This window comes from Pristiophorus japonicus, chromosome 3, assembly GCF_044704955.1.
Source record: "Pristiophorus japonicus isolate sPriJap1 chromosome 3, sPriJap1.hap1, whole genome shotgun sequence".
Taxonomy (NCBI): Eukaryota; Metazoa; Chordata; class Chondrichthyes; family Pristiophoridae; genus Pristiophorus; species Pristiophorus japonicus.
This window is the reverse complement of record NC_091979.1, coordinates 53,784,831-53,812,646: the sequence shown is the minus strand read 5'-3', so window position 1 is coordinate 53,812,646 and position 27,816 is coordinate 53,784,831. Positions and strand designations below refer to the sequence as shown.

Genomic DNA, 27,816 nt, shown 5'->3' with positions numbered 1-27,816 from the left:
CAATTAATCAATACATGTTCCTCACCTTTCCCAGCACTCCATTACCTCATTCTATTTTCATGTGTAAATTAACATTACTGGTGTAATCTTGTGGAATTGCAGCACTCCATAATAATGCCCAATTTATTAGTATAAAGCGTAGACTAATATCCATTGTGTCATTTCAGCAGTAGGTAGACACAAACAGTGATGAAAATGACAAAAATGTGGCTAAGACTCTGTCTATCAGAATACTTAACATTGAGCGATCTGATGATGATAGCAGCACATAGCACTAGGTAAAAATGTCAATATTAGAATATTCTGCTTCTTACTTTTGTCAAAATAATACATTTCTGCTGATGAGTTTATTCCAGACCTGTCACATCTCATGCTGTAAGTGTTGAGACTCATGCATTTGAACCCCATGTCATCCTCACACTTCTAATTCTTCAAGTCTCATCAGCAGTTAAAATGTTTAAAATCAGACAGGGGAACCACTGTAAAGTAGGAAATAGAATAGGGTGAGTCTCCTAACTCACATTTAACATGGCAAGACGAAAGATCCCCTTAAAATGCAGAGAGTAATGTTACCACCCACCATCAAAATGATGCAAAGATGCCTTAAGTCTGTGCTACACTCCTTCTTAGTTACTACAAGCAGCATAATTAGAATCTCTTTTGCATGCCAAAAGAATTGTTTATCCCTTAGGTAAAAAGATCTTTTCATATATTGAAACTGTCTTATGCAGTAAAGCCTGCAGGAGTCTTTGTTCCCTCCCCGCCTCAACCAATTATACCTCCTGACCTCTTTTGAAGGTGCTGATTCATACTTGGGTCAGATTCCATGGGCGTCGGCAGCATTCTGGTATCTTGCCCAAGTGGCCATTCATCATGTGTAGGATTCTTAAGGACAAAGTGGCAACTCTGTAGGATTTTTCCTTATGTCCTCCAGAAAGTTTCCGGAGGATTCTCGACAGCATATTTTCTGTCGGCTGCAATTGAGATGCGAGAGCTCTCTCAAAGTCTATGCTTTAACGCTGTCGGTGCCCTTGGAATCTCTTGAAACTGTAGGGATGCAGTTTGTTGAGGCTTGAGTGATATGCAAAAGGGAAATGGCAAGGAACATTAGGAAGAGATGGCCATTTGGGGTTGACAGGGCAGGTACAGTAGATTAGTAACCATGCAGTTTTAGGCAGGTTTCAGATCTCACTGTCAGAGGGTAATAATTAATGTTCAAATGTTAATGTGGATGCTGGGCTGTTGGGCTGTTGATGCTATTAATTCAGCTCAGTGGAGCCAGTCCTGCGCAAGACCTGCCACAGCTGTCACTGAGTTTGCTTAATTATCCCACTGCCTTTGGGCTCTTTTCCCCTTTTTTTTAAACTGTGGGACAGCACAGTTTCACTGAGGCAGCAATGTGAATAGTGCACAGCTTCCTGTGCTGCACTAGCCTACATGCAAGCACTTCTGCCAGAGCACTGAGCAGAAACGGATAAGAGTTATTGCTCTTAACCCTTTGAGTACTCATTACAGTTTGATGTACTGACAACAGAGAATGGAATTAGGTCTGTGAATTGGCATCCCCATACCAACATGTGTGTGTGTGTGTCTGTGTGTGTGTCCAGAAATATTTTTAGAACATCCTTTGCTTATTATTTTCCATCCCTCTCACATGCTTCAATGTGAAATCGTCATACTCCATATGAAAAATAGAATTGAAATAATGGACTGTTTTGCCTGGTAGGTGAATTCGCCACATATGAGGTTCCAAGAGTTTTTTCTGCCACTGCTCACTGCCAGACATGAACAGTTCAGAACACCATGGGCTAGAAACTCCACATTTGTTATTATCACCTAAAAATGGGTGTTATTTCCGGCGTGGGCAGTTAAAAAGGGTTTTCAGATCACTGGCTTCTTGCCCATTCTCAAAACACCTATTTTACATTTTTGAAAATGGGCGTTACCGTGAGCGATATGAAATGGGCGGTAGCGGTAAATTTTTTTGACCTTCTGCCGTAAATTGTGGCCATCCTTAGCAACGGCATGGCAATACTCGATTCCCGCAATTCTGGAGGTCAAGGATCACAATGACATGCGCAGAAGAGGAGAGAGAAAGGGAGCTCAGAGGGACTGAAGTCGTGTCTGGGTGTGGTGTGGCTGCTTTGGGAGGAAGGAGGGAGACTTTAGAGCTTCACAGCAAGTAGGAAAACAAAAAGTAGCTGTTACCAGCCACATATTTGACCAAATTTGCCCTATAATGGAGGGAGAGGAGGAGGCATCACAGCATGCTGTGAAGACTGATGCTGGAGAGAGCAATGAGATGGGAGAGGACCACATTGGAGGCCGCAAAAGAGCCAGGAGGTTCTCGGACGAGGCAAATGCCTCCCTCCTGCAGGAGGTCGAGCCATGCTGGGCCCACCCCAAAGGCCTACCAGAGGATATGGACCGAGATAGCAGAGGTGGTCTCGTCAGCGACCAACGAGGTGCGTGAGGGCAACCAATGCCGCAAACGATGGAACAACCTTGTGGGATTCACAAGAATAAGTATTACATTGATTTACATGTACTTATGTATTTATATAATTTGATTTGTAACAGTCATGAGTGAATATCAGCAGATGTGAGATCTTGCACTTTTACGGGAATGTTTTACTCAAAGCCTGCAATCATGATATACGTCTTTAGGTAAAGAATGATAATAATCATAATGATCATGATTACATCTGTTGGTTATGTGTTGTCTCAGTGTCTGTGACAGTGCTAGCAATGATATCATGCAACGATCTCATGCCATGTCGTCCTGTCACCTTTTATAGAAGGAGCTATCGACGATGAGGTCCATGCAAAGGCGAACGGGTGGGGGGCCACCAATCCCCAACGACATCACAGAGATGGAGGAGCGAGTGCTAGCATTCATGTGGAAGCACACCTGGACAGCCACGCATGCATCTGCAGACCCTGAAGTGATGCCTCGTGAGTAAAGCTTACAACATTGCGTGATGTAGAGTCGATAGATGCCACGCCAACTCATATCTGATAGATGAATTCTAAAAGTGTCATAGAAATAATGCTGACCAAATGAAAATCATAGCAATGCACAATGTGTTAATGGTCATGAAATGTGATATCTGCGATGATTTTGAGAGCAGTGGTGCTTTTGTTATGCATATGCTCTGTATAGCGTTGGACTCACCTTGTCACCCGAGCACCCTCTTCTCCTCGAACAACCTCATTTGTGTCATGCATCTCAGCCAGCAGCCTGGCCCCAGGCAAGACAATGTCGGAAAGTGTGAGGTCATCCACCTTGGGAAAAAAAAACAGTAAAAGGGAATATTATTTGAATGGGGAGAAATTACAACATGCTGAGGTGCAGAGGGACCTGGGGGTCCTTGTGCATGAAACTCTTTTTGGGTCCTTGTGCATGAAACTCTTTTTGGAGTTTATCTGCAAAACATAAAACATTAATCCGTGCCACCCGACCTGGATGACACACCAGACATTTACAAGGCCCTTTTTTTGTTTTTTGTGGGTTTTTTTGTGTTTATCTTTCTTTTTTTTTTGGGGCACTAAAATCACATTTTTTTTCCAGTGCCCCCTATAAAAGGGGAGGGGGACACTAAAAGCACCGGCAATGAAAACAAATTAAACTTTAAAACGTAAAATCAAATTAAAATTTGGTTGCCGGGCGTGATGATGCACTCCAGTCCCTCCGGTGCCCACCTCTCGCGGAAGGCCGCGAGCGTACCGGTGGACACCGCGTGCTCCATCTCCAAGGACACCCTGGACCGGATGTAAGAGCGGAAGAGAGGCAGGCAGTCAGGTTGAACGACCCTCTCGACCGCCCGCTGCCTGGACCGGCTGATGGCACCCTTGGCCGTGCCCAGGAGCAGTCCTACGAGGAGGCCCTCGGACCTACCCTCTCCCCTCTGCACAGGGTGCCCAAAGATCAGGAGAGTGGGACTGAAGTGCAGCCAGAATTTCAGGAGCAGCCCCTTTAAATAATGGAACAGGGGCTGCAACCTCGTGCACTCAATAAAAACATGGAACACGGACTCCTCCAGACCGCAGAAATTGCAGGCGGCCTGGGAGTCCGTGAACCGGCTTAAAAATTTGTTGCACGGCACTGCTCCGTGCACCACACTCCAGGCCAAGTCCCCGATGTCCTTGTGCATGAAACTCTTTTAGAGTCTACCTGTAAAACATAAAACATTAAACCGTGCCACCCGCCCTGGATGACACAGCAGACATTTACAAGGCCCTTTTTTTCTTTTTTGTGTTTTTTTTTGTGTTTTTCTTTTTTTTTGGGGTTTTTTTTTGGGTGCTAAAAGCAAATTTTTTCCAGTGCCCCCTATAAAAAGGGAGGGGGACACTAAAAGCACCGGCAATTAAAACAAATTAAACTTTAAAACGTAAAATCAAATTACAATTTGGTTGCCGGGCGTGATGATGCACTCCAGTCTCTCCGGTGCCCACCTCTCGCGGAAGGCCGCGAGCGTACCGGTGGACACCGCGTGCTCCATCTCCAAGGATCCTTGTGCATGAAACTCTTTTGAGTTTACCTGAAAAAAAAACATAAACATTAAACCATGCCACCCGCCTGGGTGACACGGCAGACATTTTCAAGGCCCCTTTTTTTTTTCCTTTTTTTGTGGTTTTTTTTTTGGTTTTTTTTTTGGGCACTAAAATCACATTTTTCCAAGTGCCCCCTATAAAAGGGAAGGGGGACACTAAAAGCACCGGCAATTAAAACAAATTAAACTTTAAAACGTAAAATCAAATTAAAATTTGGTTGCCGGGCGTGATGATGCACTCCAGTCCCTCCGGTGCCCACCTCTCGCGGAAGGTCGCGAGCGTACCGGTGGACACCGCGTGCTCCATCTCCAAGGACACCCTGGACCGGATGTAAGAGCGGAAGAGAGGCAGGCAGTCAGGTTGAACGACCCCCTCGACCGCCCGCTGCCTGGACTGGCTGATGGCACCCTTGGCCGTGCCCAGGAGCAGTCCTACGAGGAGGCCTTCGGACCTATCCGCTCCCCTCCGCACAGGGTGCCCAAAGATCAGGAGAGTGGGACTGAAGTGCAGCCAGAATTTCAGGAGCAGCCCCTTCAAATAATAAAACAGGGGCTGCAACCTTGTGCATTCCATAAAAACATGGAACACGGACTCTTCCAGACCGCAGAAATTGCAGGCGGCCTGGGAGTCCGTGAACCGGCTTAAAAATTTGTTGCACGGCACTGCTCCGTGCACCACCCTCCAGACCAAGTCCCCGATGAATAGTGGGAGGACCCCTGCGTAGAGTGCCCTCCATCGGGGACTCCCGCCTCCTCCGGACGGCAAGATGGTACGCCATGGCGTGTCCGGACGGCCGGCGAGGATGGCAAAGTTGAGAGTGTGCAGGAGCAGCCCGTACAGGAAACCCCTCCGCGCGGAACTGAAAGGCACGGAGGGGATTTCCCCGAGGCGGCTCAAGTTGTGAGGCGCCGGCCCCCGAGGGAGGTTCCGGGGTTTGGCGCCGATGAGGAATTCCGTCCGGATGGGGGTCAGTTCGGACGGGATCTCCCCACGTGCTTGAGCCTCCTCGATGCACCTAACGGGGTCAGGGCCCAGAGCTGTTTTTAGCGACTCGATGGCATCGGCCGCGTGGCGGACATTGGCAGAATTTAGGCACCGCGCCAGCGTGTCTGGCGCCATCCAGCCCGCTCCTCCGCCATCGAGCAGGTCCCTGACCCTGGTCACCTCACCAGCCACAGCCCTCTCTTCCGACCGCCACATAAAATCTCGGTCGTGGAGGTACGGATTCCCGAGCAGCGGCTCCTGCAGGACGGCCGCCACTCCAGCCGGCGGAGAGTTGCGCTTGGTGGAGACTTTGTTCCAGACCCTGATGAGTTCCTTGTAAAAGACAGGCAGCTCCCGGAGGGCGGTCCTGGCACCCCCCAAGTTCACAAACAGGAGCTGCGTGTCGTAATTGAGGTCGCGCTGCTGGCGGAAGAAATACCTCGCCAGAGCACACCACCTAGGAGGGGGCTCGACGTAAAGGTATCTCTGCAGGGTCTGAAGACGGAAAGTCGCGAGCTGGGCACTGACGCACACCAACGACTGACTGCCCTCCTCAAGCAGGAGACTCAAGACCGCAGCAGAGACCCAGTGCTTCCTGTTGTTCCAGAAGGTGTCCACAAGCTTCTTCTGTATCTTGGCGACAAACGCAGGGGGAGGGGTCAAAGTGACCAGCCGGTACCACAAACTTTGCGGCCACCAGCTGGTTTATGACTAGCGCTCGACCCCTGTAGGACAGCACTCGGAGCAGTCCTGTCCAGCGCCCTAGGCGAGCGGCGACCTTGGCCTCCAGCTCCTGCCAGTTCGCCGGCCAGGCTCCCTCGTCGGGGCTAAGGTAGACTCCCAGATAGAGGAGATGGGTCGTGCTCCAGGCAAAAGGCCTGAGCTCCTCCGGCAGGGAGTCCACCCGCCACTGACCCACCAGGAGTCCGGAACATTTCTCCCAGTTGATCCTGGCGGAGGACGCGGCCGAGTAAATCTCCTGGCACTCACGCATCCTCCGCAGGTCAGCGGGATCCTCTACCGCGAGGAGCACGTCATCGGCGTAAGCCGAGAGGACGACCTCCACGCCCGGCCCTTGCAGAGCCAGTCCCGTCAACCTCGTCCGCAAGAGGCGCAGGAAAGGCTCCACGCAAACGGCGTATAACTGGCCGGACATGGGGCATCCCTGGCGCACCCCTCTCCTAAAGCGAAGGGGCGCCGTCAAGGACCCGTTAACCTTAATCAGACACTCCGCGGCGGCGTACAAAAGTCGGATCCGGGCGACGAAATGTGTCCCGAACCCGAAAGTGCGCAGAGTTCCGAGCAGATAGTCGTGATCCACCCTGTCGAACGCCTTCTCTTGGTCGAGGGATAGGAAAGCGACCAACAGACCAGCCTCCTGGGAACAATGGATGAGGTCCCGGACCAGATGGATGTTATCGTGGATTGTCCGGCCCGGGACCGTGTAGGACTGGTCGGGGTGGATCATGTGGTCCAGCACGGCACCAAGGCAAGCAGACATCGCCCTGGCGAAGATTTTGTCGTCATTGTGCATGAAACTCTTTTTGGAGTTCACCTGCAAAAACATAAAACATTAAACCGTGCCACCCGACCTGGGTGACACACCAGACATTTACAAGGCCATTTTTTCCTTTGTTTGGTTTTTTTTTCGTGTTTTTAATTTTTTTTTTTTGGTTTTTTTTGGGCGCTAAAATCACATTTTTCCAGTGCCCCCTATAAAAGGGAAGGGGACACTAAAAGCACCGGCAATTAAAACAAATTAAACTTTAAAACGTAAAATCAAATTAAAATTTGGTTGCCGGGCGTGATGATGCACTCCAGTCCCTCCGGTGCCCACCTCTCGCGGAAGGCCGCGAGCGTACCGGTGGACACCGCGTGCTCCATCTCCAAGGACACCCTGGACCGGATGTAAGAGCGGAAGAGAGGCAGGCAGTCAGGTTGAACGACCCCCTCGACCGCCCGCTGCCTGGACCGGCTGATGGCACCCTTGGCCGTGTCCAGGAGCAGTCCTACGAGGAGGCCTTCGGACCTACCCGCTCCCCTCCGCACAGGGTGCCCAAAGATCAGGAGAGTGGGACTGAAGTGCAGCCAGAATTTCAGGAGCAGCCCCTTCAAATAATAAAACAGGGGCTGCAACCTTGTGCATTCCATAAAAACATGGAACACGGACTCTTCCAGACCGCAGAAATTGCAGGCGGCCTGGGAGTCCGTGAACCGGCTTAAAAATTTGTTGCACGGCACTGCTCCGTGCACCACCCTCCAGACCAAGTCCCCGATGAATAGTGGGAGGACCCCTGCGTAGAGTGCCCTCCATCGGGGACTCCCGCCTCCTCCAGACGGCAAGATGGTACGCCATGGCGTGTCCGGACGGCCGGCGAGGATGGCAAAGTTGAGAGTGTGCAGGAGCAGCCCGTACAGGAATCCCCTCCGCGCGGAACTGAAAGGCACGGAGGGGATTTCCCCGAGGCGGCTCAAGTTGTGAGGCGCCGGCCCCCGAGGGAGGTTCCGGGGTTTGGCGCCGATGAGGAATTCCGTCCGGACGGGGGTCAGTTCGGACGGGATCTCCCCACGTGCTTGAGCCTCCTCGATGCACCTAACGGAGTCAGGGCCCAGAGCTGTTTTTAGCGACTCGATGGCATCGGCCGCGTGGCGGACGTTGGCAGAATTTAGGCGCCGCGCCAGCGTGTCTGGCGCCATCCAGCCCGCTCCTCCGCCATCGAGCAGGTCCCTGACCCTGGTCACCTCACCAGCCACAGCCCTCTCTTCCGACCGCCACATAAAACCTCGGTCGTGGAGGTACGGATTCCCGAGCATCGGTTCCTGCAGGACGGCCGCCACTCCAGCCGGCGGAGAGCTGCGCTTGGTGGAGACTTTGTTCCAGACCCTGATGAGTTCCCTGTAAAAGACAGGCAGCTCCCGGAGGGCGGTCCTGGCACCCTCCAAGTTCACAAACAGGAGCTGCGTGTCATAATTGAGGTCGAGCTGCTGGCGGAAGAAATACCTCGCCAGAGCACACCACCTAGGAGGGGGCTCGACGTAAAGGTATCTCTGCAGGGTCTGAAGACGGAAAGTCGCGAGCTGGGCGCTGACGCACACCAACGACTGACCGCCCTCCTCAAGCGGGAGACTCAGGACCGCGGCAGAGACCCAGTGCTTCCTGTTGTTCCAGAAGAAGTCCACCAGCTTCTTCTGTATCTTGGCGACAAACGCAGGGGGAGGGGTCAAAGTGACCAGCCGGTACCACAACATTGCGGCCACCAGCTGGTTTATGACTAGCGCTCGACCCCTGTAGGACAGCACTCGGAGCAGTCCTGTCCAGCGCCCTAGGCGAGCGGCGACCTTGGCCTCCAGCTCCTGCCAGTTCGCCGGCCAGGCTCCCTCGTCGGGGCTAAGGTAGACTCCCAGATAGAGGAGATGGGTCGTGCTCCAGGCAAAAGGCCTGAGCTCCTCCGGCAGGGAGTCCACCCGCCACTGACCCACCAGGAGTCCGGAACATTTCTCCCAGTTGATCCTGGCGGAGGACGCGGCCGAGTAAATCTCCTGGCACTCACGCATCCTCCGTAGGTCAGCGGGATCCTCTACCGCGAGGAGCACGTCATCGGCGTAAGCCGAGAGGATGACCTCCACGCCCGGCCCTTGCAGAGCCAGTCCCGTCAACCTCGTCCGCAAGAGGCGCAGGAAAGGCTCCACGCAAACGGCGTATAACTGGCCGGACATGGGGCATCCCTGGCGCACCCCTCTCCTAAAGCGAAGGGGCGCCGTCAAGGACCCGTTAACCTTAATCAGACACTCTGCGGCGGCGTACAAAAGTCGGATCCGGGCGACGAAATGCGTCCCGAACCCGAAAGCGCGCAGAGTTCCGAGCAGATAGTCGTGATCCACCCTGTCGAACGCCTTCTCTTGGTCGAGGGATAGGAAGGCGACCGACAGACCAGCCTCCTGGGAACAATGGATGAGGTCCCGGACCAGATGGATGTTATCGTGGATTGTCCGGCCCGGGACCGTGTAGGACTGGTCGGGGTGGATCATGTGGTCCAGCACGGCACCAAGGCGAGCAGACATCGCCCTGGCGAAGATTTTGTAGTCATTGTGCATGAAACTCTTTTGAGTTTACCTGAAAATAAACATAAACATTAAAACCATGCCACCCGCCTGGGTGACACAGCAGACATTTTCAAGGCCCCTTTTTTTTTTTCCTTTTTTTTTCTTTTTTTGGTTTTTTTGGGGCGCTAAAATCAAATTTTTCCAGTGCCCCCTATAAAAGGGGAGGGGGACACTAAAAGCACCGGCAATGAAAACAAATTAAACTTTAAAACGTAAAATCAAATTAAAATTTGGTTGCCGGGTGTGATGATGCACTCCAGTCCCTCCGGTGCCCACCTCTCGCGGAAGGCCGCGAGCGTACCGGTGGACACCACGTGCTCCATCTCCAAGGACACCCTGGACCGGATGTAAGAGCGGAAGAGAGGCAGGCAGTCAGGTTGAACGACCCCCTCGACCGCCCGCTGCCTGGACCGGCTGATGGCACCCTGGGCCCTGCCCAGGAGCAGTCCTACGAGGAGGCCTTCGGACCTACCCGCTCCCCTCCGCACAGGGTGCCCAAAGATCAGGAGAGTGGGACTGAAGTGCAGCCAGAATTTCAGGAGCAGCCCCTTCAAATAATGGAACAGGGGCTGCAACCTCGTGCACTCAATAAAAACATGGAACACGGACTCCTCCAGACCGCAGAAATTGCAGGCGGCCTGGGAGTCCGTGAACCGGCTTAAAAATTTGTTGCACGGCACTGCTCCGTGCACCACCCTCCAGGCCAAGTCCCCGATGAATAGTGGGAGGACCCCTGCGTAGAGTGCCCTCCATCGGGGACCCCCGCCTCCTCCGGACGGCAAGAAGGTACGCCATGGCGTGTCCGGACGGCCGGTGAGGATGGCAAAGTTGAGAGTGTGCAGGAGCAGCCCATACAGGAAACCCCTCCGCGCGGAACTGAAAGGCACGGAGGGGATTTCCCCGAGGCGGCTCAAGTTGTGAGGCGCCGGCCCCCGAGGGAGGTTCCGGGGTTTGGCGCCGATGAGGAATTCCGTCCGGACGGGGGTCAGTTCGGACGGGATCTCCCCACGTGCTTGAGCCTCCTCGATGCACCTAACGGAGTCAGGGCCCAGAGCTGACGTGACGGACATTGGCAGAGTTTAGGCGCCGCGCCAGCGTGTCTGGCGCCATCCAGCCCGCTCCTCCGCCATCGAGCAGGTCCCTGACCCTGGTCACCTCACCAGCCACAGCCCTCTCTTCCGACCGCCACATGAAACCTCGGCCGTGGAGGTACGGATTCCCGAGCAGCGGCTCCTGCAGGACGGCCGCCACTCCAGCCGGCGGAGAGCTGCGCTTGGTGGAGACTTTGTTCCAGACCCTGATGAGTTCCCTGTAAAAGACAGGCAGCTCCCGGAGGGCGGTCCTGGCACCCCCCAAGTTCACAAACAGGAGCTGCGTGTCATAATTGAGGTCGCGCTGCTGGCGGAAGAAATACCTCGCCAGAGCACACCACCTAGGAGGGGGCTCGACGTAAAGGTATCTCTGCAGGGTCTGCAGACGGAAAGTCGCGAGCTGGGCGCTGACGCACACCAACGACTGACCGCCCTCCTCAAGCGGGAGACTCAAGACCGCAGCAGAGACCCAGTGCTTCCTGTTGTTCCAGAAGAAGTCCACCAGCTTCTTCTGTATCTTGGCGACAAACGCAGGGGGAGGGGTCAAAGTGACCAGCCGGTACCACAACATTGCAGCCACCAGCTGGTTTATGACTAGCGCTCGACCCCTGTAGGACAGCACTCGGAGCAGTCCTGTCCAGCGCCCTAGGCGAGCGGCGACCTTGGCCTCCAGCTCCTGCCAGTTCGCCGGCCAGGCTCCCTCGTCGGGGCTAAGGTAGACTCCCAGATAGAGGAGATGGGTCGTGCTCCAGGCAAAAGGCCTGAGCTCGTCCGGCAGGGAGTCCACCCGCCACTGACCCACCAGGAGTCCGGAACATTTCTCCCAGTTGATCCTGGCGGAGGACGCGGCCGAGTAAATCTCCTGGCACTCACGCATCCTCCGTAGGTCAGCGGGATCCTCTACCGCGAGGAGCACGTCATCGGCGTAAGCCGAGAGGACGACCTCCACGCCCGGCCCTTGCAGAGCCAGTCCCGTCAACCTCGTCCGCAAGAGGCGCAGGAAAGGCTCCACGCAAACGGCGTATAACTGGCCGGACATGGGGCATCCCTGGCGCACCCCTCTCCTAAAGCGAAGGGGCGCCGTCAAGGACCCGTTAACCTTAATCAGACACTCCGCGGCGGCGTACAAAAGTCGGATCCGGGCGACGAAATGCGTCCCGAACCCGAAAGCGCGCAGAGTTCCGAGCAGATAGTCGTGATCCACCCTGTCGAACGCCTTCTCTTGGTCGAGGGATAGGAAGGCGACCGACAGACCAGCCTCCTGGGAACAATGGATGAGGTCCCGGACCAGATGGATGTTATCGTGGATTGTCCGGCCCGGGACCGTGTAGGACTGGTCGGGGTGGATCATGTGGTCCAACACGGCACCAAGGCGAGCAGACATCGCCCTGGCGAAGATTTTGTAGTCATTGTGCATGAAACTCTTTTGAGTTTACCTGAAAATAAACATAAACATTAAAACCATGCCACCCGCCTGGGTGACACAGCAGACATTTTCAAGGCCCCTTTTTTTTTTCCTTTTTTTTTCTTTTTTTGGTTTTTTTTTTGGGGCGCTAAAATCAAATTTTTCCAGTGCCCCCTATAAAAGGGGAGGGGGACACTAAAAGCACCGGCAATGAAAACAAATTAAACTTTAAAACGTAAAATCAAATTAAAATTTGGTTGCCGGGTGTGATGATGCACTCCAGTCCCTCCGGTGCCCACCTCTCGCGGAAGGCCGCGAGCGTACCGGTGGACACCGCGTGCTCCATCTCCAAGGACACCCTGGACCGGATGTAAGAGCGGAAGAGAGGCAGGCAGTCAGGTTGAACGACCCCCTCGACCGCCCGCTGCCTGGACCGGCTGATGGCACCCTGGGCCCTGCCCAGGAGCAGTCCTACGAGGAGGCCTTCGGACCTACCCGCTCCCCTCCGCACAGGGTGCCCAAAGATCAGGAGAGTGGGACTGAAGTGCAGCCAGAATTTCAGGAGCAGCCCCTTCAAATAGTGGAACAGGGGCTGCAACCTCGTGCACTCAGTAAAAACATGGAACACGGACTCCTCCAGACCGCAGAAATTGCAGGCGGCTTGGGAGTCCGTGAACCGGCTTAAAAATTTGTTGCACGGCACTGCTCCGTGCACCACCCTCCAGGCCAAGTCCCCGATGAATAGTGGGAGGACCCCTGCGTAGAGTGCCCTCCATCGGGGACCCCCGCCTCCTCCGGACGGCAAGAAGGTACGCCATGGCGTGTCCGAACGGCCGGTGAGGATGGCAAAGTTGAGGGTGTGCAGGAGCAGCCCATACAGGAAACCCCTCCGCGCGGTACTGAAAGGCACGGAGGGGATTTCCCCGAGGCGGCTCAAGTTGTGAGGCGCCGGCCCCCGAGGGAGGTTCCGGGGTTTGGCGCCGATGAGGAATTCCGTCCGGACGGGGGTCAGTTCGGACGGGATCTCCCCACGTGCTTGAGCCTCCTCGATGCACCTAACGGAGTCAGGGCCCAGAGCTGACGTGGCGGACGTTGGCAGAGTTTAGGCGCCGCGCCAGCGTGTCTGGCGCCATCCAGCCCGCTCCTCCGCCATCGAGCAGGTCCCTGACCCTGGTCACCTCACCAGCCACAGCCCTCTCTTCCGACCGCCACATGAAACCTCGGCCGTGGAGGTACGGATTCCCGAGCAGCGGCTCCTGCAGGACGGCCGCCACTCCAGCCGGCGGAGAGCTGCGCTTGGTGGAGACTTTGTTCCAGACCCTGATGAGTTCCCTGTAAAAGACAGGCAGCTCCCGGAGGGCGGTCCTGGCACCCCCCAAGTTCACAAACAGGAGCTGCGTGTCGTAATTGAGGTCGCGCTGCTGGCGGAAGAAATACCTCGCCAGAGCACACCACCTAGGAGGGGGCTCGACGTAAAGGTATCTCTGCAGGGTCTGAAGACGGAAAGTCGCGAGCTGGGCACTGACGCACACCAACGACTGACCGCCCTCCTCAAGCAGGAGACTCAAGACCGCAGCAGAGACCCAGTGCTTCCTGTTGTTCCAGAAGGTGTCCACAAGCTTCTTCTGTATCTTGGCGACAAACGCAGGGGGAGGGGTCAAAGTGACCAGCCGGTACCACAAACTTTGCGGCCACCAGCTGGTTTATGACTAGCGCTCGACCCCTGTAGGACAGCACTCGGAGCAGTCCTGTCCAGCGCCCTAGGCGAGCGGCGACCTTGGCCTCCAGCTCCTGCCAGTTCGCCGGCCAGGCTCCCTCGTCGGGGCTAAGGTAGACTCCCAGATAGAGGAGATGGGTCGTGCTCCAGGCAAAAGGCCTGAGCTCCTCCGGCAGGGAGTCCACCCGCCACTGACCCACCAGGAGTCCGGAACATTTCTCCCAGTTGATCCTGGCGGAGGACGCGGCCGAGTAAATCTCCTGGCACTCACGCATCCTCCGCAGGTCAGCGGGATCCTCTACCGCGAGGAGCACGTCATCGGCGTAAGCCGAGAGGACGACCTCCACGCCCGGCCCTTGCAGAGCCAGTCCCGTCAACCTCGTCCGCAAGAGGCGCAGGAAAGGCTCCACGCAAACGGCGTATAACTGGCCGGACATGGGGCATCCCTGGCGCACCCCTCTCCTAAAGCGAAGGGGCGCCGTCAAGGACCCGTTAACCTTAATCAGACACTCCGCGGCGGCGTACAAAAGTCGGATCCGGGCGACGAAATGTGTCCCGAACCCGAAAGTGCGCAGAGTTCCGAGCAGATAGTCGTGATCCACCCTGTCGAACGCCTTCTCTTGGTCGAGGGATAGGAAAGCGACCAACAGACCAGCCTCCTGGGAACAATGGATGAGGTCCCGGACCAGATGGATGTTATCGTGGATTGTCCGGCCCGGGACCGTGTAGGACTGGTCGGGGTGGATCATGTGGTCCAGCACGGCACCAAGGCAAGCAGACATCGCCCTGGCGAAGATTTTGTCGTCATTGTGCATGAAACTCTTTTTGGAGTTCACCTGCAAAAACATAAAACATTAAACCGTGCCACCCGACCTGGGTGACACACCAGACATTTACAAGGCCATTTTTTCCTTTGTTTGGTTTTTTTTTCGTGTTTTTAATTTTTTTTTTTTGGTTTTTTTTGGGCGCTAAAATCACATTTTTCCAGTGCCCCCTATAAAAGGGAAGGGGACACTAAAAGCACCGGCAATTAAAACAAATTAAACTTTAAAACGTAAAATCAAATTAAAATTTGGTTGCCGGGCGTGATGATGCACTCCAGTCCCTCCGGTGCCCACCTCTCGCGGAAGGCCGCGAGCGTACCGGTGGACACCGCGTGCTCCATCTCCAAGGACACCCTGGACCGGATGTAAGAGCGGAAGAGAGGCAGGCAGTCAGGTTGAACGACCCCCTCGACCGCCCGCTGCCTGGACCGGCTGATGGCACCCTTGGCCGTGTCCAGGAGCAGTCCTACGAGGAGGCCTTCGGACCTACCCGCTCCCCTCCGCACAGGGTGCCCAAAGATCAGGAGAGTGGGACTGAAGTGCAGCCAGAATTTCAGGAGCAGCCCCTTCAAATAATAAAACAGGGGCTGCAACCTTGTGCATTCCATAAAAACATGGAACACGGACTCTTCCAGACCGCAGAAATTGCAGGCGGCCTGGGAGTCCGTGAACCGGCTTAAAAATTTGTTGCACGGCACTGCTCCGTGCACCACCCTCCAGACCAAGTCCCCGATGAATAGTGGGAGGACCCCTGCGTAGAGTGCCCTCCATCGGGGACTCCCGCCTCCTCCGGACGGCAAGATGGTACGCCATGGCGTGTCCGGACGGCCGGCGAGGATGGCAAAGTTGAGAGTGTGCAGGAGCAGCCCGTACAGGAATCCCCTCCGCGCGGAACTGAAAGGCACGGAGGGGATTTCCCCGAGGCGGCTCAAGTTGTGAGGCGCCGGCCCCCGAGGGAGGTTCCGGGGTTTGGCGCCGATGAGGAATTCCGTCCGGACGGGGGTCAGTTCGGACGGGATCTCCCCACGTGCTTGAGCCTCCTCGATGCACCTAACGGAGTCAGGGCCCAGAGCTGTTTTTAGCGACTCGATGGCATCGGCCGCGTGGCGGACGTTGGCAGAATTTAGGCGCCGCGCCAGCGTGTCTGGCGCCATCCAGCCCGCTCCTCCGCCATCGAGCAGGTCCCTGACCCTGGTCACCTCACCAGCCACAGCCCTCTCTTCCGACCGCCACATAAAACCTCGGTCGTGGAGGTACGGATTCCCGAGCATCGGTTCCTGCAGGACGGCCGCCACTCCAGCCGGCGGAGAGCTGCGCTTGGTGGAGACTTTGTTCCAGACCCTGATGAGTTCCCTGTAAAAGACAGGCAGCTCCCGGAGGGCGGTCCTGGCACCCTCCAAGTTCACAAACAGGAGCTGCGTGTCATAATTGAGGTCGAGCTGCTGGCGGAAGAAATACCTCGCCAGAGCACACCACCTAGGAGGGGGCTCGACGTAAAGGTATCTCTGCAGGGTCTGAAGACGGAAAGTCGCGAGCTGGGCGCTGACGCACACCAACGACTGACCGCCCTCCTCAAGCGGGAGACTCAGGACCGCGGCAGAGACCCAGTGCTTCCTGTTGTTCCAGAAGAAGTCCACCAGCTTCTTCTGTATCTTGGCGACAAACGCAGGGGGAGGGGTCAAAGTGACCAGCCGGTACCACAACATTGCGGCCACCAGCTGGTTTATGACTAGCGCTCGACCCCTGTAGGACAGCACTCGGAGCAGTCCTGTCCAGCGCCCTAGGCGAGCGGCGACCTTGGCCTCCAGCTCCTGCCAGTTCGCCGGCCAGGCTCCCTCGTCGGGGCTAAGGTAGACTCCCAGATAGAGGAGATGGGTCGTGCTCCAGGCAAAAGGCCTGAGCTCCTCCGGCAGGGAGTCCACCCGCCACTGACCCACCAGGAGTCCGGAACATTTCTCCCAGTTGATCCTGGCGGAGGACGCGGCCGAGTAAATCTCCTGGCACTCACGCATCCTCCGTAGGTCAGCGGGATCCTCTACCGCGAGGAGCACGTCATCGGCGTAAGCCGAGAGGACGACCTCCACGCCCGGCCCTTGCAGAGCCAGTCCCGTCAACCTCGTCCGCAAGAGGCGCAGGAAAGGCTCCACGCAAACGGCGTATAACTGGCCGGACATGGGGCATCCCTGGCGCACCCCTCTCCTAAAGCGAAGGGGCGCCGTCAAGGACCCGTTAACCTTAATCAGACACTCTGCGGCGGCGTACAAAAGTCGGATCCGGGCGACGAAATGCGTCCCGAACCCGAAAGCGCGCAGAGTTCCGAGCAGATAGTCGTGATCCACCCTGTCGAACGCCTTCTCTTGGTCGAGGGATAGGAAGGCGACCGACAGACCAGCCTCCTGGGAACAATGGATGAGGTCCCGGACCAGATGGATGTTATCGTGGATTGTCCGGCCCGGGACCGTGTAGGACTGGTCGGGGTGGATCATGTGGTCCAGCACGGCACCAAGGCGAGCAGACATCGCCCTGGCGAAGATTTTGTAGTCATTGTGCATGAAACTCTTTTGAGTTTACCTGAAAATAAACATAAACATTAAAACCATGCCACCCGCCTGGGTGACACAGCAGACATTTTCAAGGCCCCTTTTTTTTTTTCCTTTTTTTTTCTTTTTTTGGTTTTTTTGGGGCGCTAAAATCAAATTTTTCCAGTGCCCCCTATAAAAGGGGAGGGGGACACTAAAAGCACCGGCAATGAAAACAAATTAAACTTTAAAACGTAAAATCAAATTAAAATTTGGTTGCCGGGTGTGATGATGCACTCCAGTCCCTCCGGTGCCCACCTCTCGCGGAAGGCCGCGAGCGTACCGGTGGACACCACGTGCTCCATCTCCAAGGACACCCTGGACCGGATGTAAGAGCGGAAGAGAGGCAGGCAGTCAGGTTGAACGACCCCCTCGACCGCCCGCTGCCTGGACCGGCTGATGGCACCCTGGGCCCTGCCCAGGAGCAGTCCTACGAGGAGGCCTTCGGACCTACCCGCTCCCCTCCGCACAGGGTGCCCAAAGATCAGGAGAGTGGGACTGAAGTGCAGCCAGAATTTCAGGAGCAGCCCCTTCAAATAATGGAACAGGGGCTGCAACCTCGTGCACTCAATAAAAACATGGAACACGGACTCCTCCAGACCGCAGAAATTGCAGGCGGCCTGGGAGTCCGTGAACCGGCTTAAAAATTTGTTGCACGGCACTGCTCCGTGCACCACCCTCCAGGCCAAGTCCCCGATGAATAGTGGGAGGACCCCTGCGTAGAGTGCCCTCCATCGGGGACCCCCGCCTCCTCCGGACGGCAAGAAGGTACGCCATGGCGTGTCCGGACGGCCGGTGAGGATGGCAAAGTTGAGAGTGTGCAGGAGCAGCCCATACAGGAAACCCCTCCGCGCGGAACTGAAAGGCACGGAGGGGATTTCCCCGAGGCGGCTCAAGTTGTGAGGCGCCGGCCCCCGAGGGAGGTTCCGGGGTTTGGCGCCGATGAGGAATTCCGTCCGGACGGGGGTCAGTTCGGACGGGATCTCCCCACGTGCTTGAGCCTCCTCGATGCACCTAACGGAGTCAGGGCCCAGAGCTGACGTGGCGGACATTGGCAGAGTTTAGGCGCCGCGCCAGCGTGTCTGGCGCCATCCAGCCCGCTCCTCCGCCATCGAGCAGGTCCCTGACCCTGGTCACCTCACCAGCCACAGCCCTCTCTTCCGACCGCCACATGAAACCTCGGCCGTGGAGGTACGGATTCCCGAGCAGCGGCTCCTGCAGGACGGCCGCCACTCCAGCCGGCGGAGAGCTGCGCTTGGTGGAGACTTTGTTCCAGACCCTGATGAGTTCCCTGTAAAAGACAGGCAGCTCCCGGAGGGCGGTCCTGGCACCCCCCAAGTTCACAAACAGGAGCTGCGTGTCATAATTGAGGTCGCGCTGCTGGCGGAAGAAATACCTCGCCAGAGCACACCACCTAGGAGGGGGCTCGACGTAAAGGTATCTCTGCAGGGTCTGCAGACGGAAAGTCGCGAGCTGGGCGCTGACGCACACCAACGACTGACCGCCCTCCTCAAGCGGGAGACTCAAGACCGCAGCAGAGACCCAGTGCTTCCTGTTGTTCCAGAAGAAGTCCACCAGCTTCTTCTGTATCTTGGCGACAAACGCAGGGGGAGGGGTCAAAGTGACCAGCCGGTACCACAACATTGCAGCCACCAGCTGGTTTATGACTAGCGCTCGACCCCTGTAGGACAGCACTCGGAGCAGTCCTGTCCAGCGCCCTAGGCGAGCGGCGACCTTGGCCTCCAGCTCCTGCCAGTTCGCCGGCCAGGCTCCCTCGTCGGGGCTAAGGTAGACTCCCAGATAGAGGAGATGGGTCGTGCTCCAGGCAAAAGGCCTGAGCTCCTCCGGCAGGGAGTCCACCCGCCACTGACCCACCAGGAGTCCGGAACATTTCTCCCAGTTGATCCTGGCGGAGGACGCGGCCGAGTAAATCTCCTGGCACTCACGCATCCTCCGTAGGTCAGCGGGATCCTCTACCGCGAGGAGCACGTCATCGGCGTAAGCCGAGAGGACGACCTCCACGCCCGGCCCTTGCAGAGCCAGTCCCGTCAACCTCGTCCGCAAGAGGCGCAGGAAAGGCTCCACGCAAACGGCGTATAACTGGCCGGACATGGGGCATCCCTGGCGCACCCCTCTCCTAAAGCGAAGGGGCGCCGTCAAGGACCCGTTAACCTTAATCAGACACTCCGCGGCGGCGTACAAAAGTCGGATCCGGGCGACGAAATGCGTCCCGAACCCGAAAGCGCGCAGAGTTCCGAGCAGATAGTCGTGATCCACCCTGTCGAACGCCTTCTCTTGGTCGAGGGATAGGAAGGCGACCGACAGACCAGCCTCCTGGGAACAATGGATGAGGTCCCGGACCAGATGGATGTTATCGTGGATTGTCCGGCCCGGGACCGTGTAGGACTGGTCGGGGTGGATCATGTGGTCCAACACGGCACCAAGGCGAGCAGACATCGCCCTGGCGAAGATTTTGTAGTCATTGTGCATGAAACTCTTTTGAGTTTACCTGAAAATAAACATAAACATTAAAACCATGCCACCCGCCTGGGTGACACAGCAGACATTTTCAAGGCCCCTTTTTTTTTTCCTTTTTTTTTCTTTTTTTGGTTTTTTTTTTGGGGCGCTAAAATCAAATTTTTCCAGTGCCCCCTATAAAAGGGGAGGGGGACACTAAAAGCACCGGCAATGAAAACAAATTAAACTTTAAAACGTAAAATCAAATTAAAATTTGGTTGCCGGGTGTGATGATGCACTCCAGTCCCTCCGGTGCCCACCTCTCGCGGAAGGCCGCGAGCGTACCGGTGGACACCGCGTGCTCCATCTCCAAGGACACCCTGGACCGGATGTAAGAGCGGAAGAGAGGCAGGCAGTCAGGTTGAACGACCCCCTCGACCGCCCGCTGCCTGGACCGGCTGATGGCACCCTGGGCCCTGCCCAGGAGCAGTCCTACGAGGAGGCCTTCGGACCTACCCGCTCCCCTCCGCACAGGGTGCCCAAAGATCAGGAGAGTGGGACTGAAGTGCAGCCAGAATTTCAGGAGCAGCCCCTTCAAATAGTGGAACAGGGGCTGCAACCTCGTGCACTCAGTAAAAACATGGAACACGGACTCCTCCAGACCGCAGAAATTGCAGGCGGCTTGGGAGTCCGTGAACCGGCTTAAAAATTTGTTGCACGGCACTGCTCCGTGCACCACCCTCCAGGCCAAGTCCCCGATGAATAGTGGGAGGACCCCTGCGTAGAGTGCCCTCCATCGGGGACCCCCGCCTCCTCCGGACGGCAAGAAGGTACGCCATGGCGTGTCCGAACGGCCGGTGAGGATGGCAAAGTTGAGGGTGTGCAGGAGCAGCCCATACAGGAAACCCCTCCGCGCGGTACTGAAAGGCACGGAGGGGATTTCCCCGAGGCGGCTCAAGTTGTGAGGCGCCGGCCCCCGAGGGAGGTTCCGGGGTTTGGCGCCGATGAGGAATTCCGTCCGGACGGGGGTCAGTTCGGACGGGATCTCCCCACGTGCTTGAGCCTCCTCGATGCACCTAACGGAGTCAGGGCCCAGAGCTGACGTGGCGGACGTTGGCAGAGTTTAGGCGCCGCGCCAGCGTGTCTGGCGCCATCCAGCCCGCTCCTCCGCCATCGAGCAGGTCCCTGACCCTGGTCACCTCACCAGCCACAGCCCTCTCTTCCGACCGCCACATGAAACCTCGGCCGTGGAGGTACGGATTCCCGAGCAGCGGCTCCTGCAGGACGGCCGCCACTCCAGCCGGCGGAGAGCTGCGCTTGGTGGAGACTTTGTTCCAGACCCTGATGAGTTCCCTGTAAAAGACAGGCAGCTCCCGGAGGGCGGTCCTGGCACCCCCCAAGTTCACAAACAGGAGCTGCGTGTCATAATTGAGGTCGCGCTGCTGGCGGAAGAAATACCTCGCCAGAGCACACCACCTAGGAGGGGGCTCGACGTAAAGGTATCTCTGCAGGGTCTGCAGACGGAAAGTCGCGAGCTGGGCGCTGACGCACACCAACGACTGACCGCCCTCCTCAAGCGGGAGACTCAAGACCGCAGCAGAGACCCAGTGCTTCCTGTTGTTCCAGAAGAAGTCCACCAGCTTCTTCTGTATCTTGGCGACAAACGCAGGGGGAGGGGTCAAAGTGACCAGCCGGTACCACAACATTGCAGCCACCAGCTGGTTTATGACTAGCGCTCGACCCCTGTAGGACAGCACTCGGAGCAGTCCTGTCCAGCGCCCTAGGCGAGCGGCGACCTTGGCCTCCAGCTCCTGCCAGTTCGCCGGCCAGGCTCCCTCGTCGGGGCTAAGGTAGACTCCCAGATAGAGGAGATGGGTCGTGCTCCAGGCAAAAGGCCTGAGCTCCTCCGGCAGGGAGTCCACCCGCCACTGACCCACCAGGAGTCCGGAACATTTCTCCCAGTTGATCCTGGCGGAGGACGCGGCCGAGTAAATCTCCTGGCACTCACGCATCCTCCGCAGGTCAGCGGGATCCTCTACCGCGAGGAGCACGTCATCGGCGTAAGCCGAGAGGACGACCTCCACGCCCGGCCCTTGCAGAGCCAGTCCCGTCAACCTCGTCCGCAAGAGGCGCAGGAAAGGCTCCACGCAAACGGCGTATAACTGGCCGGACATGGGGCATCCCTGGCGCACCCCTCTCCTAAAGCGAAGGGGCGCCGTCAAGGACCCGTTAACCTTAATCAGACACTCCGCGGCGGCGTACAAAAGTCGGATCCGGGCGACGAAATGTGTCCCGAACCCGAAAGTGCGCAGAGTTCCGAGCAGATAGTCGTGATCCACCCTGTCGAACGCCTTCTCTTGGTCGAGGGATAGGAAAGCGACCAACAGACCAGCCTCCTGGGAACAATGGATGAGGTCCCGGACCAGATGGATGTTATCGTGGATTGTCCGGCCCGGGACCGTGTAGGACTGGTCGGGGTGGATCATGTGGTCCAGCATGGCACCAAGGCGAGCAGACATCGCCCTGGCGAAGATTTTGTAGTCATTGTGCATGAATCCCAAAAAGTTAGTTTGAAGATGCAGCAGGTAATCAGGAAGGCAAATGGAATGTTGGCCTTCATTGCGAGAGGGATGGAGTACAAAAGCAGGAAGGTCCTGCTGCAACTGTATAGGTTATTGTGGAGGCTGCACCTGGAGTATTGCGTGCAGTTTTGGTCACCTTACTTAAGGAAGGATATACTAGCTTTGGAGGGGGTACAGAGACGATTCACTAGGCTGATTCCTGAGATGAGGGGGGTTACCTTATGATGATAGATTGAGTAGACTGGGTCTTTACTCTTTGGAGTTCAGAAGGATGAGGAGTGATCTTATAGAAACATTTAAAATAATGAAGGGGATAGACAGGATAGAGGCAGAGAGGTTGTTTCCATTGGTCGGGAAGACTAGAACTAGGGGGCAGAGCCTCAAAATACGGGGGAGCCAATTTAAAACCGAGTTGAGAAGGAATTTCTTCTCCCAGAGGGTTGTGAATCTGTGGAATTCTCTACCCAAGGAAGCATTTGAGGCTAGCTCATTGAATGTATTCAAATCACAGATCGATAGATTTTTAACCAATAAGGGAATTAAGGGTTACGGGGAGCGGGCGGGTAAGTGGAGCTGAGTCCACGGCCAGATCAGCCATGATCTTATTGAATGGCGGAGCAGGCTCGACGGGCTCGATGGCCTACTCCTGTTCCTAATTCTTATGTTCTTATGTTCTTAAGGCCACAGAGGCCAGAAGGTGGGGGCGCGGGGCAGGAGTCGGCGGACGATCCCACTACATCTGGTGCTGAGGAGCTCCGATTGTTGCCCGTCAATCCGCTGGGTCTGTTCTTGATGGATGAGAGCGCGGACTTCGAAGAACCTGCATCGCCACGCTCCAGAAGCCATTCAACCCCAAGGCCATCTCGTGGTCCTCCGGTCATTCCCGCCTCAACTATGGAGATGCCGGCCCCAAACACCTCTCCATAGGGCACCCCATTTGTCCCCAGGATGGCGCTGACCCCGCGGAGGCCTCGTGGATGCGACATGATGGCGGAGAGATGGTGCAGTTATCCAGGTGGACTGTTGACATTGGTGACCAGCTGATCGAAGCTTTGGGGGGCATATCCTGACACCTGGCCACCACGACTGAGTACATTCCGCGCATGGTGGAGTCCCTGGATGTGATTGCCCGGAACACTGCTGCCACAGCTGTCCCAGTGGTCCCAGAGTGCGGCACTCCACCCCTAGGTTCCGCACCACCACTGCGAACGACATACAGATGAGAGCAAGGACCAAGATCCTGCTTCTGCATCAGAGAATGTTGCCCCTTCGGCACCCCCCGCTCCCATACCTGTCCAACCAACGCAACTGCCTTCATCCCCCCTAATGAGGCACCGCCTGAGGAGCTCCTCAGTCAGGCGCCATGGAGCGAGGAGGGGAATGGGTAGAGATGGGGAGAAGAAGGAGAGGGGGGAAGGAAAGTGAGGTGCATGTGCGCAGGTGATGGCTGTGTTCTATCTCCATCTGGGTGTATGCAATTTGTTGCAATGTATGGGGGCTGGGGACCACCCTCCTGCTTTGCCTTTGTATTCTGTGTTGCTGGACATGTTGAACATGTGATTTGTGTCAATGGTGGAAGAAGTGGGAAGTGGGCGGGGGTTGGGTGTTACTGGCTGTGATACTTATGATTTCAGACCAATGTTGGTATTAAACTTTTGTTATTGAATATAACCTTGTTGCGCATTGTCTCAGATAGCTGGACCGTTACACACTGGTGATTCGTTACCATGAAAGGGTTAATTACAACTTAACATCAATCAACGTAAACTTTAACTGGCACCAAGCTGATGGGCACCATTGATGTCTGAGCGGCACACACAAGACATTGTGTCAGCGTTGTCACTCACATCAACGCTCTTTTAGTCAAATCTTACCGATATCAGCTCCTCATGGAAGAGTGGGATTTAACAAATGCCAGCCACACCGCTGGCCAGCTACTTTTTGTGGGCGATTTTTTGAGCGAGCGATATTGTGGGTGATATGTGTGCGAGGTGGTGAAATTGAAGATGGGTGATCTCCATGGCCGCTAGTTTGGGTAAATATGGTCTTTACGACAAAAAACAGTGGGCGGGCGTTAATATTGAAGCTCGGCGTTAATCCCGTGCAGAAAGTAACGCTGGACGATATTATGGGTGTTGAATTCGTCCATTTTGCTAATTCTGCCCCAAAAAAGTGGGCAGGCGGTGATATTTTTTCTTGCTGTTAAGCCAATGGGAAAATAACGCTCGGCGATAAGTCTCCTAAAAAAGCCCATCAGTTTCCATTTTGTGCCAAAATGGGCGATATCTGGGCGTTATACGTCATTTCAGCAGTAAAATGGGCGCTAAGTTGCCGTTAAGCATGCAAAAAAAGTGGAGGTTCTAGCCCCATGTGTTTTTGCAGAGTTTTGGATACTCCCTTTACTTTCAATTGAAGATGTGTGTCATGACATGATTTTTCAACGCCGTATTATAAAGGCTAATTCTACCACAATATAGTGCAATGAAAACTAAGGCATGAATAATTTGTTTACATTTGGCATTTGTTTAAAAAAAATCTATGGGGGCTCAAAGCCTTTAGGATGGGATACTGTTGAAAACTTTTGCACAGTTTGATACCCCAATCCAATTAAGCAATAATTATATACAATTGGATGGGTCAACTACATATTTCTGCCAAAGGCAATTGAAGATTAATATCAGATGTAAAATGTCACAAAGGGCAACTGCAATAATCTACGACAAAAGTTACTATCATTATTATATCATTTAATTTGTGAAAGAAAATAAAATGAAAGTTATCATGCACAGTACAACTTGTGATGTTATTTTACACTTTGGGAAATCATTATTCGACCATGATAACACAAGCAATTGCAACACACCAGCACGATAATAGACTCAGACATTCTCATGATCTCCTGAATCTCAATGTCAGCTGTATAAAATATAGTCACAATGATGTCTGTGCTCCTCAAATTCTGCCCTCTTGAAATCCCTCATTATAACAGCTCAACCATCGGTGGCCGTTCCTTCAGCTGTTTGGGCCCTAAGCTCTGGAACTCCCTTGCTAAACCTCTCCGCCTCGCTACCTCTCTTTCATCTTTTAAGACGCTCCTTAAAACTTACATCTTTAACCAAGCTTTTGGTCATCTGCCTTAATTTCTTCTTTTGTGGCTCGGTATCAAATGTATCTGTTTTGTCTTGTAACACTGCTGTGAAGCACCTTGGGACATTTTACTACTGTTGAGTACTGTTTTGAGTACTGTTAAGGGGGATGACTCATCAGGGGAGGGCAGCAGCAGCCAAGTTCATGGCACCGTGGCTGGCTCTGCTGCACAGGAGGGCAGGAAAAAGAGTGGGAGAGCAATAGTGATAGGGGATTCGAGTGTAAGGGGAATAGATAGGCGTTTCTTCGGCCGCAACCGAGACTTCAGGATGGTATGTTGCCTCCCTGGTGCAAGGGTCAAACATAGAAAATAGAAAATAGGTGCAGGAGGTCAAGGATGTCTCAGAGCGGGTGCAGGACATTCTGAAAAGGGAGGGTGAACAGCCAGTTGTCGTGGTGCACATTGGTACCAACGATATAGGTAAAAAAAAGGGATGAGGTCCTACGAGACGAATTTAAGGAGCTAGGAGTTAAATTAAAACGTAGGACCTCAAAAGTAGCAATCTCGGGATTGCTACCAGTGCCACATGCTAGTCAGAGTAGGAATCGCAGGATAGTGCAGATGAATACGTGGCTTGAGCAGTGGTGCAGCAGGGAGGGATTCAAATTCCTGGGGCATTGGAACCGGTTCTGGGGGAGGTGGGACCATTACAAACCGGACGGTCTGCACCTAGTCAGGACCGGAACCAATGTCCTAGGGGGAGTGTTTGCTAGTGCTGTTGGGGAGGAGTTAAACTAATATGGCAGGGGGATGGGAACCAATGCAGGGAGACAGAGGGAAACAAAGAGGAGACAAAAGCAAAAGACAGAAAGGAGATGAGTAAAAGTGGAGGGCAGAGAAACCCAAGGCAAAAAGCAAAAAGGGCCACTGAATGTAAAGGTGCTGCAGGAGGGGTCAAAACTAAAAATCATGGTTTAAAAACTAGGATTAAAACACTCTACCTAAATGCACGCAGCATTCGAAATAAAGTAAATGAGTTGACGGCACAAATCATTACAAATGGGTATGATTTGGTGGCCATTACAGAAACATGGTTGCAGGGTGGCCAAGACTGGGAATTAAACATACAGGGGTATCTGACGATTCGTAAAGATAGACAAGAAGGGAAAGGAGGTGGGGTAGCTCTATTAATAAAGGATGATATCAGGGCAGTTGTGAGAGACGATATTGGCTCTAATGAACAAAAGGTTGAATCATTGTGGGTGGAGATTAGAGATAGTAAGGGGAAAAAGTCACTGGTGGGCGTAGTTTATAGGCCCCCAAATAATAACTTCATGGTGGGGCAGGCAATAATCAAGGGAATAATGCAGGCATGTGAAAAAGGAACGGCAGTAGTCATGGGGAATTTTAACCGACATATCGATTGGTCAAATCAAATCGCACGGGTTAGCCCGGAGGAGGAATTCATAGAATGCATACGGGATTGTTTCTTAGAACAGTATGTTACAGAACCTACAAGGGAGCAAGCTATCTTAGATCTGTTCCTGTGTAATAAGACAGGAAAAATAAACGACCTCCTAGTAAAAGATCCTCTCGGAATGAGTGATCACAGTATGGTTGAATTTGTAATACAGATTGAGGGTGAGGAAGTAGTGTCTCAAACGAGCGTACTATGCTTAAACAAAGGGGACTACAGTGGGATGAGGGCAGAGTTGTCTAAAGTAGACTGGAAACACAGACTAAACGGTGGCACAATTGAGGAATAGTGGAGGACTTTTAAGGAGCTCTTTCATAGTGCGCAACAAAAATATATTCCAGTGAAAAAGAAGGGCGATAAGAGAAGGTATAACCAGCCGTGGATAACCAAGGAAATAAAGGAGAGTATCAAATTAAAGACCAATGTGTATAAGGTGGCCAAGGTTAGTGGGAAACTAGAAGATTGGGAAAATTTGAAACAACAGCAAAGAATGATTAAAAAAGCAATAAAGAAAGGAAAGATAGATTACGAAGGTAAACTTGCGCAAAACATAAAAACAGATAGTAAAATCTTTTACAGATATATAAAACGGAAAAGAGTAACTAATGTAAATGTTGGTCCCTTAGAAGATGAGAAGGGGGATTTAATAATGGGAAATGTGGAAATGGCTGAGACCTTAAACAATTATTTTGCTTCGGTCTTCACAGTGGAAGACACAAAAACCATGACAAAAATTGCTGGTCACAGGAATGTGGGAAGGGGGGACCTTGAGACAATCACTATCACTAGGGGGGTAGTGCTGGACAGGCTAATGGGACTCAAGGTAGACAAGTCCCCTGGTACTGATGATATGCATCCCAGGGTATTAAAAGAGATGGCGGAAGTTATAGCAGATGCATTCGTTAAAATCTACCAAAATTCTCTGGACTCTGGGGAGGTACCAGCGGATTGGAA

At 54.4% G+C, this 27,816-nt stretch overlaps 1 long non-coding RNA gene across 2 annotated transcripts in view; it reads left to right on the top strand.

Annotated features, from left to right (window-relative positions):
- LOC139257262 (uncharacterized) overlaps positions 1-27,816 on the top strand; it is a 103,585-nt gene that overhangs the window by 48,955 nt on the left and 26,814 nt on the right. For both annotated transcript variants that reach the window (XR_011592235.1, XR_011592234.1), the window contains exon 3: positions 2,799-2,955. This is a non-coding gene — a long non-coding RNA (uncharacterized lncRNA). The remainder of the gene's footprint in view (positions 1-2,798; positions 2,956-27,816) is intronic.